At 43.6% G+C, this 19,233-nt stretch overlaps 1 pseudogene; it reads left to right on the top strand.

Annotated features, from left to right (window-relative positions):
* Positions 1-19,233, top strand: part of LOC110194754 (maestro heat-like repeat family member 5) — a 162,798-nt pseudogene that overhangs the window by 123,484 nt on the left and 20,081 nt on the right.

Raw genomic sequence — 19,233 nt, 5'->3', positions numbered from 1 at the left:
TCCAGCACCCCCATCTCCCATTCCCATCTGCCTCAGGGCAGAGGGACCCAAAACACACCAAGCTGCCTCAGCAAGTAGTGGCTCCCCTTCAAGCATAGGCTGGTAACCACTTATTGTGGATGGTGGAGAGTGCAGTCCAGGCTGGATGAGATGCTTCCTCCCTGTTCCCGGCATTTGCCCCTTGGGAGAGAGAGAGAGAGAAAGAAATCCAAAGCCACCTGGGCTGGCTTTTCCAGTTCTTGCTGAGCCCTCTGACATCAAGGATGCTGCCACAAAGCATGATCTTGGCCTACCTATGCAAGGGCATCAAAGATTCCAGTTTGTTGGTATGAGCGTTCAGCTTCCATTGCTTCACCAACATCATCTGCAGCCCTGAGAAGGTAAATGTCCCTACCCTGCACCCCTAGATGGGAAGCTGTGTTGCCAGGCCAACCCCCATCCAGGAAGCCATGCTGCCAGGCTGACCCTCAAGGGCCCAAAGGGCAAATGAGCTCCTTTGCTACTGGCCACTTGGCTGCCTCCTCAGTCACAGCTTTGCCTGTCCTTCCTCTAGGGTAGCCTGCTCCAGGCCCAGCTACCAGTCTTCCTGGATGCTCTCTATGACCCCAGTGAGAGGGTGATCATAGCCAGCCTGTGTGCCATGTCCAGTGTGCTCCACCAGCTAGGCAAACAGAGTATTGGCCCCTTCAGCCTGGATATTGCCCTCAGCCTGAGACCGTTCTTTGATAATGTGGGCTTTGTGTGTGGGTGTGGGTATATGTTACTGTCCTGTGATTGTGTAGATGTGGGTGATTGCACAGGAACGTGGCAGAGGGTGGGTTGGGACACTCTTAGGAAAGTAGCTGCCAGCCATGGCCCTTGGCCTCAGTTTGCTTATGGTCTGTTTGAGGAGATAGGACACATACAGCAGAAGACTTAGAAACATTTAAGAAGTATCATGGAAAGAGTCAAGAGCATCTTTAACTCCTTAATTTAGAGCCTGAAAGCCACTGAGTGCAACCCCTAATTTTGCAGATGAGGAAACTGAGGCACAGAATGGTTAAATGACTTGTCCAGGGTGATATGACTAGTATCTGAGACAGAATTTGAACCTGAGTCTTCTTGACTCCAAATCCAGTGTCCTGAGTCCAACTCTTAGTTTTTTTCCATATCCTGGTCATGTAACCTTGGCAAATCTCTTGGTAATCCAGTTTCCCCCTTTGTCAATTAAGGGGGTTGGAATAATGCAAGTACAGAATGAGACAGCAACTGTATGAGCATGTGTGTATGTGTGTGTATGTGGTATGTGTGTGTATGTAAGGTTGTGTGCCCAAGGGTGTGTCTGTTTGTGCTTATAGGGGCATGTGCCTGGTGGATGAATTAGTCAGGAATGATCCTGGCATTGTCTATCTGTGGAAATGTGTGTGCTTGGGGTGGGGGGGTCATACATAAGTGGATGGGTGTGGTGACGTTCTTGGGGATACAACAGGATATAGCTGGGTGGGCCTGTGGAGTAGTTTGCACGCCTTTGAGCCCTGCTTCATGCATTTCTAGCTGATGATGTATGTGCTTCTGGGTATGTGTCGATGAGGGGGAGATGAGGGGCATCTGTAAGCAATCTGAGGGAAGGGACAGTTTCATTTTGTCTTTGAATCACCAATGTCCGGCACAGGGGGACTGGACCTATGATGTCATGTCTTATGAAGGAAACTCCCTTTCCTAATGTAGGTCAGCACCTTAGAGTCTTAGAGAGTTGATTAGGGTCACTGAGAGGTTATATGACTTGCCCCTGGGGTCCCACAGCCAGTGTCAGAAGTAAGACTCAAAACCAGGGTCCTGAGGTGGCCCTCTATCTACTCTGCCATAGTAAGAGGCTGTATGTATGTGTGTAGAGGTCACAGTATATTAGTGTACACTAACCTAGCCATCCAATTTAATTCAATGGGCATTTATTAAGCATCTACTATGTGCCAGGTAGTTAGATGGCACTGCAGTGGATAGAGCACTGGGCCTGGAGTCAGAAAGATCTGAGTTCAAATCTAGCCTCTGACACTAGCTGTGTGACCCTAAGCAAGTCACTTAACCCCTATTTGCCTCAGCTGCTCATCTATAAAATGGGAACTCACAGAAGGAAATGGTAAACCACTCCCATATCTTTGACAAGAAAACCCCAAGGACAATGCTCATGGGGTCATGTAGAGTCAGATACAACTAAACAGCTGAACAACATGGGCCAGGCACTAGATGTACAAAGACAAAATGGAAACTCTACTGAGTAGATTCAGTAAACGTGAGGGTGTAGATGGGATTGCCAGTGTCTCTGTGTGCCTTTGAGTCTGTGTATGTGTGTTTACACACGAGGTTGAAGGGATGGACATGAAGGGTTGTATACAAATGTTCAGGGGTAACGAGCGTACGTGTATTAAAAGGTGGTGTTGTATGGCTGGTAGAGTGGACATGTGCAATGTAGACCTGTTCATGGGGTGAATGTCAAGTTGAGGACGTGAGTGCATGTGGTTGTGTCTATTGAAGTACATGTGTGCGTGTGTATATCTGAAGTTGACAGTGTTTATATATGTCTGTGTCTCTTCTGAGGCCATAAGAATGTGGGAGAGGAGCATGTCTTTGTGTCCCTGTGTGCGAGGCAAAATGGGAGCACGTATGTCTGCATATACTCAGAGGCATCAAGTTGGAACAAGTAGTTGCGTGTGGTTGCATGTTTCTGAATCAGCGTATGTGTGTGCATGGGGAAATGAAGGTTTATCAATGTGTGGTGTGTCTGCGCATGCACAAGATAGCGGTGTGAGTGTGTGACTGTTGTTCAGTTGTTTCGCTCATGTCCAACTCTTCATGACCCATTGGAAGTTTTCTTGGCAAAGATACTGGAGTGATTTGACATTTACTTCTCCAGTTCATTTGATAGATGAAGAAACTGAGGCATAGAGTGGTTAAGTGACTTGCCCAGAGTCTCACAGTTAAGTTTCTGAACTTGTCTTCCTGCCTGTAGGTGAGGCACTCTATCCACTGTAGCGCCACCTAGTCACCCCCAAGTGTATGACTAAGTCAAATTGTATTTCTGGGTGAATGAACCTTGAGTGAACATCTAGGACTGATGGTCACATTGGGCATATATGCAGGAGAGATGCACGTCTATGTGCCAGTGGGTATTGTTTTGTGTTGGAAGTGTGGGTACATATAGAAACCAAGGGCATTTGCAAGGTGAATCCCTTATGAAACACCTGGCCCAGGTTCAAGGAATTCTCTGGTTGCACATCCACTAGAATCAGAGCTCAGGCTCCTTGTTCCCACATCTACCTGAGGCACCCTCTCCCACAAATATGCACACCATGGTGTACAGATCTACACACAGAGAAGACACATGTGTGGAGGGAATGCCTCCCTCTCTCGATAATATGGCAAGTTGGGAGAGGCATGTACGCATCTGGAATCATTTGATCAGAAGACTTCTCTTCTGTGACGCATCTGCCATAAAAATGGGGGGCCCCTCAATCCTGTGAGCTTAATTTTTAATCAACAGAAATACATATAAGCTGCAGAATGGGTACTGATCTGCTCTGGTAGAGGGAGTTTCCTCACTGGGAGGTCCCCTTCAACAAAATCACAGGTCCAGTACTCTACCCACCCCACCCCTCAGAAAAGTATAGATGACTCCGCCATGTTTGTTACATTCTTCAATTACATGGTCTTTCATTTCTGTATGCCAGCCAAGCTCATCTTTGGTTACTGCACCAAGATCTTGTTCCTCCGCTGGAGGAATTTGGAAGCCACTATCTTCCAGAAGGGTAGCTAGGTGGCACCATAGTGCATAGAGTGCCAGGCCTAGAGTCAGGAAGACTCATCTTTCTGAGTTCAAATCTGACCTCAGACACTCACTAGCTGTGTGAACCTGAGCAAGTCACTTCACCCTGTTTGCCTCAGTTTCTTCATCTATAAAATGAGCTGGAGAAGGAAATGGCAAACCACTATTATGCTATAAGAAATGATGAGGGAGCAGCTAGGTGGTGCAGTGGATAGAGCACTGGCCCTGAAGTCAAGAGGATGTGAGTTCACATCCAGCCACAGACCAAACACTTGACACTTACTAGCTGTGTGACCCTGGGCAAGTCACTTAACCCCAATTGCCAAGAAAGAAAGCAAGCAAGAAAGAAAGAAAGCAAGCAAGAAAGAAAGAAAGCAAGCAAAGAAAGAAAGAAAGAAAGAAAGAAAGAAAGAAAGAAAGAAAGAAAGAAAGAAAGAAAGAAAGAAAGAAAGAAAAGAGAAAAGAAGAGTCAAGAGAAAAGAAGAGAAGAGAAGAGAAGAGAAGAGAAGAGAAGAGAAGAGAAGAGAAGAGAAGAGAAGAGAAGAGAAGAGAAGAGAAGAGAAAAGAAAAGAAAAGAAAAGAAAAAAGAAAAGAAAAGAAAAGAAAAGAAAAGAAAAGAAAAGAAAAGAAAAGAAAAGAAAAGAAATGATGAGCAGGTGGACTTTAGAAAAACCTGGAAAGACTTGAATGGACTGATGCTGAGTGAAGTGAGCAGAATCAGGAGAACGTTGTACACAGTAACAGCCACATTGTGTGATGACTAACTTTGATAGACTTAGCCCTTCTCAGCAATGCAAGCCATGTCCAAGTCTCATGATAGAAAATGCTATCCACATCCAGAGAAAGAATAATGGAGTCTGAATGCAGATTGAAGCATACTATTTGCTCTTTTTTTTTTCTTCTGTTTTGTTTTGTTTCTTCTTTCTTGTGGTTCTTTCTATTGGTTCTCATTCTTCCTTACAACATGACTAATGTGAAAATATGTTTAATAGGAATGTATATGTATAGCCTATATCAGATTGTGTATTGTCTTGAGGAAGGAGGTGAGGAGGGAGGGGGAGAAAAATTTAAAACTTATGCTTATGGAAGTGATTGCTGATAAATCAAAATAAATTAATAAAAATAAATTTTATAAAAGGAAAAAAAAAAGAATAGCAAATCAAATGGGGTTGTGAAGAGTTGGACATGACTGAAAAACTACTGAACACCTTCCAGAAGTCTTGAAGTTAATTGGCGATGGTCCATCATTCCCGAGAACATTCTAAGCCGTTCAAGCTCATCAGTATCCAAAATGAACTGGTGCTGGAGGGATCAGAACATTCAGGAAAATGACCAACTTTCATTCAGATCCATTCAGTTGTACCAAGGTTGTTTGAGGCATGTCTGGAATCTGAAAATGTTCCAATCCCATAGCCATCACCTGTCCATCTGGCCATCATCTACCCTGCTGGAGGGCTCAGAGATTCAGTTACATTAGGGTGCAGTGACCCTACATGAAGTCTCTTTAGTACAGTTCTTCCTTTGTGGTGATATGATCCTGCTGTTCCATGACCAGCAGGTCATGTATGCTGCATGAGTAGCTGTATGCTGCTCTGCTTACCACGTCTCCATTGGGCACTGCTAGAAATGGCCGGCTGGCTGTAAGACTTCTCTCTGATTCCAGCTTCTGGCTCAACTGAAATATTTCCCCATGAGAAGAGTGAGTACTACCATACTCTTTTCATTTAAAGCCAAAGCCTTTTTTTTTTAAACAACTCTTGTAGAAAAGTAAGCTACTCTTGCCTTGGACCAGCAAAGCCTTCTCTGTCTTGTTCCCATTAGAATTTTGGCTAGACCTCTCCTCTTGAATAGATCTTTTCTTTGGGCAAACTTCGTGGTCATTGGGCTTGGAGATTCCCTGGGCAAGCTCTTTCTAAGTCATGGTGAGCATTCCCTACACTTCTGGCTTTAATCTTTGAAATTTTCTAAGTTTAACAACTAATTTCTAAGTCTAACAACACTTTTGGTTGTTATGAGGTTCAAATGAGATAATATTTGTAAAGTGTTTAGCACAGGGCCTGGCATGTAGTAGGGGTTATATAAATGCTTATTATAGAAATGCCCCTTCCCTTCTCCATGTAGATGGGCAGGTGGGGAAAAAAACCCAGACAAGCTGAGCCCAGCAGACAAGGTCAAGTTGCATTCCTAGGCTTTCATATGTAAATGTGGTCAGCAGAGGCCTGGAAGAGGCTTGGAGATCACTCTGACATGCTTGTTGGGAGCAGAGAGCTTTTAAACTGTGCCCCAGTTTGTCCTGATCCTAAGTTCATACGTTTAGAGGTAGAAAGGACATTAGATTGTCATAAGTTCACGAGATGAGCCCTACTTTACAAATGAGGAAACTGAGGCCCAAGACTGTTGTGGTCTGAGAGGTTCAGAGACCCCTCAAGGACCGAAGTACAGGCCAGGGTCCTCTGGAATGAATTCACAGACTTAAGCATTCTTTAAGTCAAGTTGGCAAAGATTTATTGTTGCACTATACAGCGAGCAAGGATTCTCAAGGAACCTTTGAGAGACTGAGGATGGTGCTGGGGTTTATATGGGAAAGGAATGTCAGGGATATTGATTAGGTAATCCCAGGTGTCTTTGGGAGATATGGATGGGAAAGTGTAGGGAGTACACCAGACAGGGAGGGAGATTTCAGAGGCGTGGATCTTGGGAGTCTGGAAGGAGGAAGAGTCCTTGGGATAAAAATCACTCTCTCACCCAGATTTGTGTAGCTGCACCAGGGAGAGAGATAAGGGTTGTGCTGAGGCCCATGTATGAGTAACTGCTAGGCACAGGGTCCTTGGGCTGGGGAAAAACTGCCAGGGATAGTGTTTCTGAGGCTAGGGAGAAATTGGGGTCCAAGCACTGGCACCCAAGCACCCCATCAGGGCTGTTAAGTGACTTGATCATATAGTCTAATCCCCTCATTTTACAGAGGAAGCCATTTTAAGTGACCAGAAACCCAAGTCACTTATCTCCAAGGACCTGTAACTCCAAATCCAGGGCTCTTTCCACTATATGTAAGGCTGTGGATGGGTGTGTTGGTGTGTCTACACATAAAAGCAGTTATTCTCCCCCCTCCCCTAAACTAGGGCGGGGGTGGGGGGGATGGAAAGCTGAGCATCAGGATGGTGACGGGTGCCAAACACCAGGAGGCGCTCTGAGCTCCGCCATGCGCCAGCTCGTTCCACTGCGCATGCGCCCGGGGGACCGCTCTGTTCCCACGATCCCCTAGTCTTCCCTGTGTGGCGCGTGCGTTACCTTGCCTATGTCTATCTCAGGGCGACCAAAGGAAAAGTCAACCAAAGCTACCGTAGGGGCGAGGCAGAGCCTCCTCGACCTCCCCCGCCTCGCTTGGTCCCTTTGCTCCCCCGCTGCCCCAACACCACATGCCATCCCCAGCCCCGCCCCCGGAGACCCCAGGTCCAGCGGACCTAGAAAGGGGGCGGAGGGTCACTTTGCACAGCCCCTCCCCCCGACACGCCCCAAGAGCCTTTTTTTCAGTCTTAGAGCACTTGATTTAGAGCTGGAAGGAAGTCCAACTCTATCATTTCACAGATCAGGAAACCGAGGCCCAGCCCTCTCATTTTACAGTTGAAGAAACTGAGGCCCAGAATGGTAAAGAGATATAGCCAAAGTCACACAGTCATTAAGTAGGACTTGGAGCTTGGCCAACAAGGGTTCAAATCCTGCCTTTAATGTTTTACCACCGTGGGACCTTGGGCAGATCACCTGAAGTCCCAACTTCTTTTCATCTTAAATCTTTCCCCTCCCACTGCTTCCATCTTGTGGCTCGCTCCCTCCCTCCTCCCCGGCCTCCCTTTGCAGCACCGGCTGCAGTCTCGCTCCTTCCCCTGGCCAGGCAGGGGAGGTGGACTATTCCTTGCTCCCCTCTGCGACTTGAGCCTCTCCCTCTACGTCCATCACTCCGTGATCTCGCCCGCTCTGAGGTTCGCTCTGTCCATATCTATCATCCAATGAAAATTCTGGCAGCTGTTGCCTAGAGACCTCAGGACACTCTTCTTCCTCCTTCCCTCCCTCTGCCTGGCTCCAGGCCTTTCCTTCCCACTTCCTGCCCTCATCCTAGGGGGCTTCAGCAAACGTTCCTGATTCCCCCTCAAGCACCCCAACCTCCCACTTCCTCATCTTGCTCATTTCCCATGACCTCTTGCTCCACCCCACCTCAGCTGCACACACGGAGATGGTCATACCCTTGATCTAGCCATCACCCACAAATTCTCCACTTCGTATTTGGGAATTCTGAAATATGCATCTGAAATATCCACCACAATCTGTTGTCATTCCAACCCCATTCCCTGTTCTTTCTCCTCAGAGTGCCCTCCAACTCCTGAACCCATCTCAGGCCACCACCTCTGTACAGGGTACACATCCCCATTTTAGCTCCTTGATAAACTAGTTCAATTCTATACTGTCCTCTTCTCTTGAATCCCCTGCGGGTTTATCCTATTGCTGACCAGGGCCCGGAGCCCTGGATTACTCCCACCCTCCACTGCCTTCACTCCAGTGAAGGGAATTATGATTTTTTTTATAATAATCGATCTGATACATGTAATGAATATACTAATAGATTAGATTTTTCAGCATTGCCTCTCTTGTGAGTCAGACTCATAACACAGCTTAAAATGATCAAACTTTGACAAGGCTCACAATCCCTGGCATCCTTCAGCCTTCATACCTGAAGTGAAGCCAATCAAAGGTTGTAGAACCTGTTCTGGTCACAGGACTCCTGCGACCCACCGAGTAACGACCCCCAAGGACTCAAGCAATATTGCTCCCACAGGACTCCAGAATTGTTGTATTGTCTTCCATTTGGGGGTTTGTCGTAGGAAACTGTTCAAGCCCGGGAAAACATTTTTTGTAATCCACCTTCCCCCCTCCCTCCCCACTTGTGATTTATGTATATAATCTCTGTCTTCACTTCAACAAGGTGGAATTCTGATCAGAATTCCTGATTTACAAATCTGTTCCTCATAATGAAACAAATTAATTAAACAGCCACCTGATTACTGGTACTTTGTCTCTGGCCTGCTGTTTCATCATTCTCAGGTTAGAGACCAGCTCAATAAAATCCTGTTAACACTCCTATGCCTTTGTGCAGCTGAACAAAGCTACAAAGCTGGAGCAAATCACAAAACTGTGTTGACTGGATTCACTACAAATTTATGTTATGTAATTTCAACTGGACCCTTACTGCAGCAAAGCAATGCTTTTATACCTTATTTACTCCCTCTCCCACTCACCACATAGGCTCTTCCAAATCTTCAACCCTCCTCAAGCCTGCCATAGCTCCCCTTCCTCAAACCCTCTCAGATGAGGACTTAGCCTCATATTTCACTGAATATTTTTTTAATTTTTTTTTTTGATGAGGCAATTGGGGTTAAGTGACTTGCCCAGGGTCACACAGCTAATAAGTGTCAAGTGTTTGGTCTGAGGCCAGATTTGAACTCAAGTCCTTCTGACTTCAGGGCCAGTGCTCTATCCACTGTGCCACCTCGCTGCCCCCTCACTGAAAATTTTAAGGCCATTTGCTGAGAGCTCCCCTCCTCATCTTATATCACTCATATGTCTTTTCCCATTATCTCTGCCTTTACCCTATTACCATCAAGGGTACCACTGTCCTTCCAGTCACCCAGACTTACAACCTAATTAGCATCATTGATTCCTTGATGTCTCTCACCCCCCCCCCAACTTTAAGGCAAATTCCTCTACTTACACAAGCGATCCTATCCCATCCCATCTTCTGCAGCAAAGTGCCTCCTCCATCATCCCCACTCTCTCACTCATTTTCAGTCTCTCCCTGTCCACTGGAGGCTTCCATACTATCTACAAACATGCCCATGTCTCCCCTCCATCCTCCCAGCTCCACTATCAATTTATATCTCTCCTCCCTTTTGTGGTTAAAGTCAAGAGCTGTTTACAATAATAGGAACATATACTTTGTTTCCTCTCTCTTCTTAACTGTAGAGTATAGCTTCCAGTCTCATTTAACTGTACCTACTTTCTTCAAAGTTACCTTTTCTTTTCTTTCTTTTTCTTTTTGCGAGGCAATTGGGGTTAAGTGACTTGCCCAGAGTCACACAGCTAGTAAGTTTTATGTATCTGAGTCCGGATTTGAACTCAGGTCCTCCTGACTCCAGGGCCAGTGCTCTATCCACTGTGCCACCTAGCTGCTCCTGGTGTCCTTTTCTTTCTTTCTTTCTTTTTTTGTTTGTGTTTTTTTTTTTAGGCAATTAGGGTTAAGTGATTTGCCCAGGGTCACACAGCTAGTAAGTGTCAAGTGTTTGGTCTGAGGCCAGATTCGAACTCAGGTTCTCCTGACTCCAGGGCCAGTGCTCTATCCACTGTGCCACCTAGCTGCTCCTGGTGTCCTTTTCTTTCTTTCTTTTTTTGTTTGCGTTTTTTTTTTTAGGCAATTAGGGTTAAGTGACTTGCCCAGGGTCACACAGCTAGTAAGTATCAAGCGTTTGGTCTGAGGCCAGATTCGAACTCAGGTTCTCCTGACTCCAGGGCCAGTGCTCTATCCACTGTGCCACCTAGCTGCTCCTGGTGTCCTTTTCTTTCTTTCTTTCTTTCTTTCTTTGTGTTTTTTTTAGGCAATTAGGGTTAAGTGACTTGCCCAGGGTCACACAGCTAGTAAGTGTCAAGCGTTTGGTCTGAGGCCAGATTTGAACTCAGGTTCTCCTGACTCCAGGGCCAGTGCTCTATCCACTGTGCCACCTAGCTGCCCCTGGTGTCTTTTTCTTAATCCTCCTCTCTCTTGACCTCTCTGCAACATTTCACACTGTTGAACACCCTCTTCCCCTTGACACTCTCTTCTCTCAAGGTTTTCATGACACTACTCTCTCCTGGTTCTCCTCCTACCCATCTAATCTGCTCCTTCTTGATCTCTGTTGCTGGATCTTTGGCCAGCTCATGCCCACTAAAGGTGAGTGTCTGCCAGGGCTCTGACCTGGAATCTTTTCTCTTCTCCCTCTATACTATTTCACCTGGTGATCTCTTCAGTTCCCATGGATTCAGTTATCATCTCTGTGACAACAATTATCAAATCCACTTGTTTCCTAACCTCTCTGCTGAGCAGCAGTCTTACATCTCCAACTGTTTATTGATCTTAAACTGGATGTCTCATAGATGTGTGAGAAACTCAACATGTCCAAAACTGAAACCATTACCTTTGCCCCCTAAACCCTTCTCTCTTCCTAAGCTCCCTGTTACCATCAAGGGTACCAATATCTCACCCAGACTCACAACCTTGATTCCTTGATTCCTCACTTTCTCTCCCTGCCCAACATCAAGTTTATTGCTGTGTCCTGTTGATTTTACCTTTGTAACATCTCTCATGACAGCCCTTTCTCTCTCCTGACACTGCCACCACATTGGTTCAGTCCTTCATCACCTCACGCCTAGGCAATAGGCTGCTGGTGGCTTTACCTGCCTCATGCCTCTCCGCATTGCAGTCCATCCTCCACTCGACTGTTAAAGTGGTCTTCCTAAAGCAAAAATCTGACCACCTCATCCCCCCTACCTCATCAACTCCGGTGGCCCCCATCACATCTAGGATGTTTGGCATGGAAGGTATGCCATAACTTGGCTCCCCCCACCCCACCTTCCAGTCTTCTTACACCTAACACTTCCCTATCTCCCACACTCTGTGGTTCAGTAACACTTCATCCCCAGGCTATGAGCATTTTCACCGTCTATCTTCCATGACTACAGTTCTCTCCCTCCTCATGTCTTTCTCCTGACTTCCCTGGCTTTCTTTAGGTCTCAACAAAAATCCTACCTTCTGCAGGGAGCTTTTCTTAATCCCCCTGATATCAGTGCCTTCTTACTGTTGATTATCTCCAATTCATTCTATATATGACTTATTTGTACATAGTTATTTAAATATTGTCTTATGCATTAGACTGTGAGTTCCTGGAGAGTGAGAACTGTCTTTTACCTCTTTTTATATCCTCAGAGCTTACCACAGTGCCTGGAACGTAGTAAGCTCTTCATAAATGTTTATTGATTGACTGACTCCCCTGCCTCAGTTTCCTCAACTGTAAAATGATTGTGATGTGGAAGATAGAGAACTGGTCCTGCCTCTGACATATCCTGGCTCTGTGACCCTGGGCAAGTCCCTTAAGCTCTCAGTGCCCCAAAACAACTCTTAAGTCTGCATTGCAGAAAAGGTGCCAACCTGAAAAGGTAGAGGAAGTTACTTGCACCAATGAAATCATAGATAGCAGAGGCAGAGCCAAGATGGCAGAGAGAAGGCAGGGACTTGGCTGAACTCTCCCCCAAACCTCTCCAAATACCTTTAAAAATGATTCTAAACAAATTCTAGAGCAGTAGAACCCACAAAAAGACAGAGTGAAACAAATTTCCAGCCTGCAAGTTTGGCAGAAAAGGTCTGTTGCACCAGGAAGAGAGAGAGGAGCACAGTCGAGCATAGACCAGGCCCCAGCAAACCTGGAGCAGGCTTTGAGAGTGACAGAGCAGCAGCAGCTGATTCCAGAGCTCTCAGCCCATAGATGGAAAGGAGGTTGAACAACAGGTCAGAAGGAGATTATAGGGGTCTCTTTGCTGGCACAGAGGGAGATTCTGTTGCTTTGTGTATCCTCACATCCAGGTCGCAGTACTGAGTGGCAGTCCCAGGGCGAGGAGGAGCACTGGCATAGCAGAGCTCGCAGCCACCGTGGATCAGGGACCCCCCTCACAGTTCCAGGGCAGAAAAGGGTGCTTGTGGTCCCTCACAGACAAAAGCACAGGCCAGGAGAGTGGTAGACACCTCTCCTTAGATCATACCATCTTGGAAGAACTGAAAACTTACAGGTCCCTAGAAATATCTCTGAAAACAGCTACACAAAACCCCTGAAGCTTGGGACAGTGCGCCCTCCACCCTGGATGCAGAGCCCTACTTTAACAAACAGTTAAAAGTCAACTTATAGGCTGGGGAAATAAGAAAACAACAGAAAAAACTCTGACTATTAAAAATTACTATGGTAACAAGGAAGATCAAAACACACACTCAAAAGAAGACAACCAAGTCAAAGCTCCTACATCCAAAACCTTGAAGAAAAATATGAATTGATCTCAGGCCATGGAAGAGCTCAAAAAAGATTTCAAAAATTAAGTAAGAGAGATAGAGGAAAAATTGGGAAGAGAAATAAGAGTGGGGCAAGAAAATCATGAAAAATGAGTCAGCCGCTTGGTAAAGGAGACACAAAAAATACTGAAGAAAACAACACCTTAAAAAACAGACTGGGGCCTACTTATACTTTTATTGAGGGGATTTGTTCTGTGAAGTTTGGATTCAAAGGGCCACACTTGAGGACCTAGAGGGCCACATGTGGCCTCAAGGCTACAAGTGCTCCACCCCTGGACTATGCCAAATTGTAAAATAGGTCCAAAAAGCCAATGAGGAGAAGAATGCCCTAAAAAGCAGAATTGGCCAATTACAAAAAGAAGTCCAAAAGCTCACTGAAGAAAATAATTCCTTAAACGTTAGAATGGAGCACATGGAAGTTAATGACTTTATGAGAAATCAAGAAACAATAAAACAAAATCAAAGGAATGAAAAAATAGAAGACAGTGTGAATTATCTCACTGGAAAAATAACTGACCTGGAAAATAGATCCAGGAGAAATAATTTAAAAATTATTGGACCTCCTGAAAGTTCATGATCAAAAAAAGAGCCTAGACATCATTTTTTAAGAAGTACTCATGGAAAACTGCCCTGATAGTCTAGAACCAAAAGGTAAAATAGAAATTGAAAGAATCCTCCAATCACCTCCTGAGATTCCAAAATCAAAATTGCCAGGAATATTATAGCCAAATTCCAGATTTCCCAGGTCAAGGAAAAAATATTGCAAGCAGCCAGAAAAAAACAATTCAAGTATCATGGAGCACAGTCATGATAACACAAGATTTGGCAGCTTCTATGTTAAGGGATTAGAGGGCTTGGAATATGATATTCCAGAGGGCAAAGGAGCTAGAATTACAACCAAGAATCACCTACCCAGCAAAACTGAGTATAGTCCTTCAGGGGAACAAATGGACATTCAATGAGACTGAGGACTTTCAAGCATTCTTGATGAAAAGACCAGAGCTGAATAGAAAATTTGACTTTCAAATACAAGGCTCAAGAGAAGAATAAAAAGGTAAACAAGAAAGGGAGATCATAAGGGACTTAATAAGCTTAAACTGTTTACATTCCTACATGGGAAGATGATATTTGTAACTCATAAGACCTTTCTCATTATTAGGGTACTTGGAAGGAGTATATATAGACAGAGGCCATAGGTGTGAGTTGAATATGAAGGGATGATATCTAAAAAATAAAATTAAGGGGTAAGAGATGAATGTACTGGGAGAAAGAGAAAGGGAGAGATAGAATGGGGTAAATTATCTCACATAAAAGAGGCAAGAAAAAGCTTCTACAATGGAGAAGAAGAGGGGGAGTCAAGAGGGAGTGAGTGAACCTTATTCTCATCAGAATTAGCTCAAAGAGGGAATAACATACACACTCAATTGGGTATAGAAATCTATCTTACTCTACAGGAAAATAGGAGGGGAAGGGGATAAGAGAAGGGGAAATGATAGAAGGAAGAGCAGATCGGGGGAGAGAGTAGTCAGAAGCAAAACACTTTTGACTAGGGACAAGGTGAAAAGAGAGAGAGAATAGAATAAACAGGAAGGGGGGATAGGATGGGGGAAAATACAGTTAGCAATAGTGACTGTGAAAAAAAAATTTGAAACATGTTTCTCTGATAGAGGTCTCATTTCTCAAAGATGTAGAGAACTGAGTCAAATTTATAAAAATACCAGCCATTCTCCAATTGATAAATGATAAAAAGATATGATCAGTTTTCAGATGAAGTAGTCGAAGCTATTTATAGCCATATGAAAAAATACTCCGACTCACTATTGATTGGAGAAATGAAAATTAAAACAACTCTGGGGTACTACCTCATACCTATTAGATTGGCTTATAGGACAGAAAAGGTAAATGACAATGTCAGAGGAGATGTGGAAAAAATGAGACTTTAATGCACTGTAGGTGGAGTTTTGAACTGATCCAACCATTCTGGAGAGCAATTTGGAACTCTGCCCAAAGGGATATAAAACTGGGTATACCCTTTGACCTAGCATACCACTACCAGGTCTGTATCCCAAAAGAGATAAAAAAAACAAAAAGGAAAAGAACCCATATGTACAAAATTATTCATAGCAGCTCTTTTCTCATGGCAAAGATTTAGAAATTGAGGGGATGCCCATCAATTGGGGAATGGCTGAACAAACTGTGGCATGTGATTGTGATGAAATACTGTTGTGCTATAAGAAATGATGAGCAGGATGCTCTCAGAAAAACCTGGAAAGACTTGCATGGACTGATGCAAAGTGAAATGTACCATGTACAAAGTAACAGCGATATTGTAAGATGATCAGCTGTGAATGATTTAGCTATTCTCACAAATAAAACAATCCAAGACAACACTGAAGGACTTAGGATGAAAAATGCCATCCATCACTAGAGAAAGAACTGATGGTGTCTGAATACAGATTGAAGCATACCTTTTTATTACTTTCTTTGTTTTTCATGAGGTTTTTTCCTTGTCTATGTTTTCTTTCACATTACTATTATGTATATGTTTTAAATGATTACATAGGTACAACCTATATCAAATTACTTGCCTTCTTAATGATGGGCATGTGGGGAAGGAGGAAGGGAGATAATTTGGAATTCAAAGTTTTAAAAATGAATGTTGAAAATTGTTTTTACTTGTAACTGGGGGAAAATAAAATACTAAATAAAAGCTAAACATATCATTACTAAAAGAAAACAAAACTAAACTATCTTAGAACAACTCCTTCATGGGGTTTTGAGGTTCAAAAGAAACAATGGATGCCAAAAAAAAAAGGAAAAGAAAAAAATTGACTTCACCCTATAATGGTTTTAAACATCTTGGGAAGATAGTAATCATGTGAATGGTTAGGAGAGGGTGTTTGGGACTCTCTGTCAGCGTGCATGTTGGCCTCAGCATCCATCTGTCTTTCTATGGCTGTGTGCTGTTGTTGTTCAGTCATTCCAGTCATATCTGACTCTTCATGACCCCATTCGTAGTTTTCTTGACAAAGATACTGGAGTGGTTTTCCATTTCCTTCTCCAGCTTGTTTTACAAATGAGGAAACTGAGGCAAACAAGAATTAAGAACTTGCCCAAGGTCACAAAGCTAGTAAGTGTCTGAGGACAGATTTGAACTCAGGGAGATGAATCTTCCTGACTCCAGACCCAGCACTCTGTGCACTATGGCACCACTTAGCTGCCCATTGGCTGTGTGCACACACACAAAGGATGAATGTGGATATATTCTTGAATGATGCTTTGTGCCTATATATGTATGTGTCACAGAACATGTGTAGTAAGGGTGGGGTTGAAACCACTCCACTCCATTTAGCTTTGATACCTTAACTGGGTGAGAACATGTCCCACTTAGTAATAACACTCTCAGTCTTAGATTAAGTGCTAAAAGACCTTCATTCAACTGGAATTTTTTTGGATTAGTTGAGGAAATTTGGCCATGCCCTAGGGATCACCTATAAATTATCAAGAATAGTAAGAAGGAATTCATTCCAGAAATTAGAGTGAGCACAGAGTTCAGGCTAAACTCCTTCTTCTCCCTGCTCCACCCACCCACCCAAGAAACTGCCTGAGGGAAAGGAGAGACTTGGCCTTGGCCAGTTCTCCTTACCTCCTCCTCCTCGCATTGGCCAAAGGAGGACCACTTAAGCTGCAAAGGAAGATTTCCATCAATATCCTAGTGGCATCCCTAGATCAGTTAGTGTCAGCATCTACACTGAAAGACAAGCACAGATCCATGCAGATCTACGTAGATCTATCTCCCACCATGCTGATGGAAGAACTTGAGCACCCCAGGAATAGGAAAAAACCACTTGTGGCTTCCAGGAGCTGTACCACATGTGCACTCTAAGCTTGAGCTCAGTTTCCCATGGACTCTATGTAGCAGTAAGAGAGGGTATCACAGATATTTGTGAGGCCATTTTGTATGAACTGTTCTTACACCACCTTAGTAAATACCTCTTTATAAACCCTACTTAACCATTCCCCAATTGATAAATGGTCAAAGGATATGAACAGACAGTTCTCAGATGAAGAAATTAAAGCCATCTATAATCATATGAAAAAATGCTCTAAATCATTATTGATTAGAGAAATGCAAATCAAAACAACTCTGAGGTACCACATCACACCTATCAGATTGGCCAGCATGACAAAACAGGAAAATGATAAATGTTGGAGAAGATAAGGGAAAATTGGAACACTAATACATTGTTGGTGGAGTTGTGAAATGATCCAACCATTTTGGAGAACAATTTGGAACTATGCCCAAAGGGCTGCAAAAATGTGCATACCCTTTGATCCAGCAATAACACTTCTAGGGGTATATCCCAAAGAGATCAAACAAATGGGAAAAGGACCTACATGTACAAAAATATTCATAGCTGCTCTTTTTGTGGTGGCAAAGAATTGGAAATTGAGAGGATGCCCATCAGTTGGGGAATGGTTGAGCAAGTTGTGGTATATGAATGTAATGGAATACTATTATGCTATGAGAAATGATGAACAGGCTGACTTTAGAAAAACCTGGAAAGACTTACATGGTCTGATGCTGAGTGAAGTGAGCAGAACCAGGAGGACTTTGTATACAATAACAGCCTCGTTATGCGATGACTAATATTGTTAAACTGAACCCTTCTCAGCATTACAAGGATTACATTACATTACATTACATCTCCAGAGGACTCAGGACGGAAAATGCTGTCCACATCCAAAGAAAGAACTATGGAAGTCGAATCGCTCTCACTTATTTTTACCTTCTGTTGAGTTGTGTTTCATCTTTCTGATGGTTCCTCCTATTGGTTTTAATTTTTACTTACAACTTCACTAATGTGAAAATATGTTTAATGGGAATGTAAATGTAAAGCCTATATCAGATTGTGCACCATCTTGGGGAGGGTGGGGGGGAGGAAGGGGGAGAAAAATTTTCAACTCAAAAGCATGTGGAAGTGATTGTTGATAAGTCAAAATAAATTAACAAAATTTAAAAAAAAATAAAACCTTCTTAAGACTAACTGATTAAACTGGTTCTCAGTTAATAGTGTTGTGGTGAAACACACTGGTAGGGGCTCAACTTGATCACGTTAGAGTGTGACCCCTGAATGTACCCCTAGAACCCTGAGGTGGAGATGTGGCTAGGTAGCATTGCTCTGGGCCCTGAGACTCCTCTGTTACAGTGAAAGTTGGATTAAAGATGCCTCATAGTTTATGTGGGCTGTACATGTTTCCACATATGGTTGTATGTGGATATGTTCAGGATAGTGAGTAAGAATGTATTTGTGGGAATCAGTGCTGATATGTTTATGTTTACATCTCAGGAAGAAGAGGGTATTGTACCTGTATTGTCACGTGTGTAGGTAAGTGTGCAGAAGAGAATGGTTGTCTAGATATAAATTGAGCAAAAGAATAACAGGAACATATCTGTGTGGAAAAAAAGGTTATTTTGGCACAATTATATGTAGTAAGAGGAAGAGTAAGTGGGAGTAGAAAGACCTGTTGGCAAGGGGTGTGCTGGAGCCAGCTCTAAGGGCATTAGAAGAGATTGAAATTTTTAGTGTGAGCCTTTACACCTCAGAAATCGGCAACCACTACAAATCAGGGCTTACTTCATTGTTTTGTTAATTGTCTAGGCTTAAAAATGTGTTAATTAAACAGATTAAATTTAAACAATCTTGTGCATGCATTTTTTTTTTACAGAAAACCTGGTTGTTAAACATCTATCAGCACATCCTTGTATTGCTCTATAAACATTGTTTGAACTCAGCGGGATGAAGTCATCACCACACTGGAAACCTGGTGACTGGAGGCCAATAACAATGATAATAATAATAGCATAACTGACATTTATATTGCACATATTACACTATTTGAGCCTCACAACACTCCTGCCTATTGGGGTGCTATTGTGATAGTGGGTAGGGAGGACGGGGGATGTAATGCACTATACCCTGAACTGAAGTGGTAGCAGTGGAAATAGTGAAGAACGGATAGATGTCAGAAATATCGCAGAGGGAGAATTGACTTAATCTAATTGTGCATTTGGAACTGAGGGCATGTAAATATGTAGTTGTTCATATCTATACGTGCAAGGAGGTGATAGTGAGTGTGAAAGGCTGTTCTCTGTCTTGAAGTGTACAGTGAGCATTAGATGTGTGGGAATAGATTGGGGTGAGGTGTAGATTTTGTGTGTGTGTGTGTGTGTGTGTGTGTGTGTGTGTGTGTGTATTTGAGTCTGTATATGTGATTGGTGCTTAGAATAGTAATT

Source organism: Phascolarctos cinereus, unplaced genomic scaffold, assembly GCF_003287225.1.
Source record: "Phascolarctos cinereus isolate Bilbo 61053 unplaced genomic scaffold, phaCin_HiC Scaffold_8;HRSCAF=390, whole genome shotgun sequence".
In the NCBI taxonomy this organism is placed as follows: domain Eukaryota; kingdom Metazoa; phylum Chordata; class Mammalia; order Diprotodontia; family Phascolarctidae; genus Phascolarctos; species Phascolarctos cinereus.
This window is presented reverse-complemented; position numbering and strand designations above follow the sequence as displayed.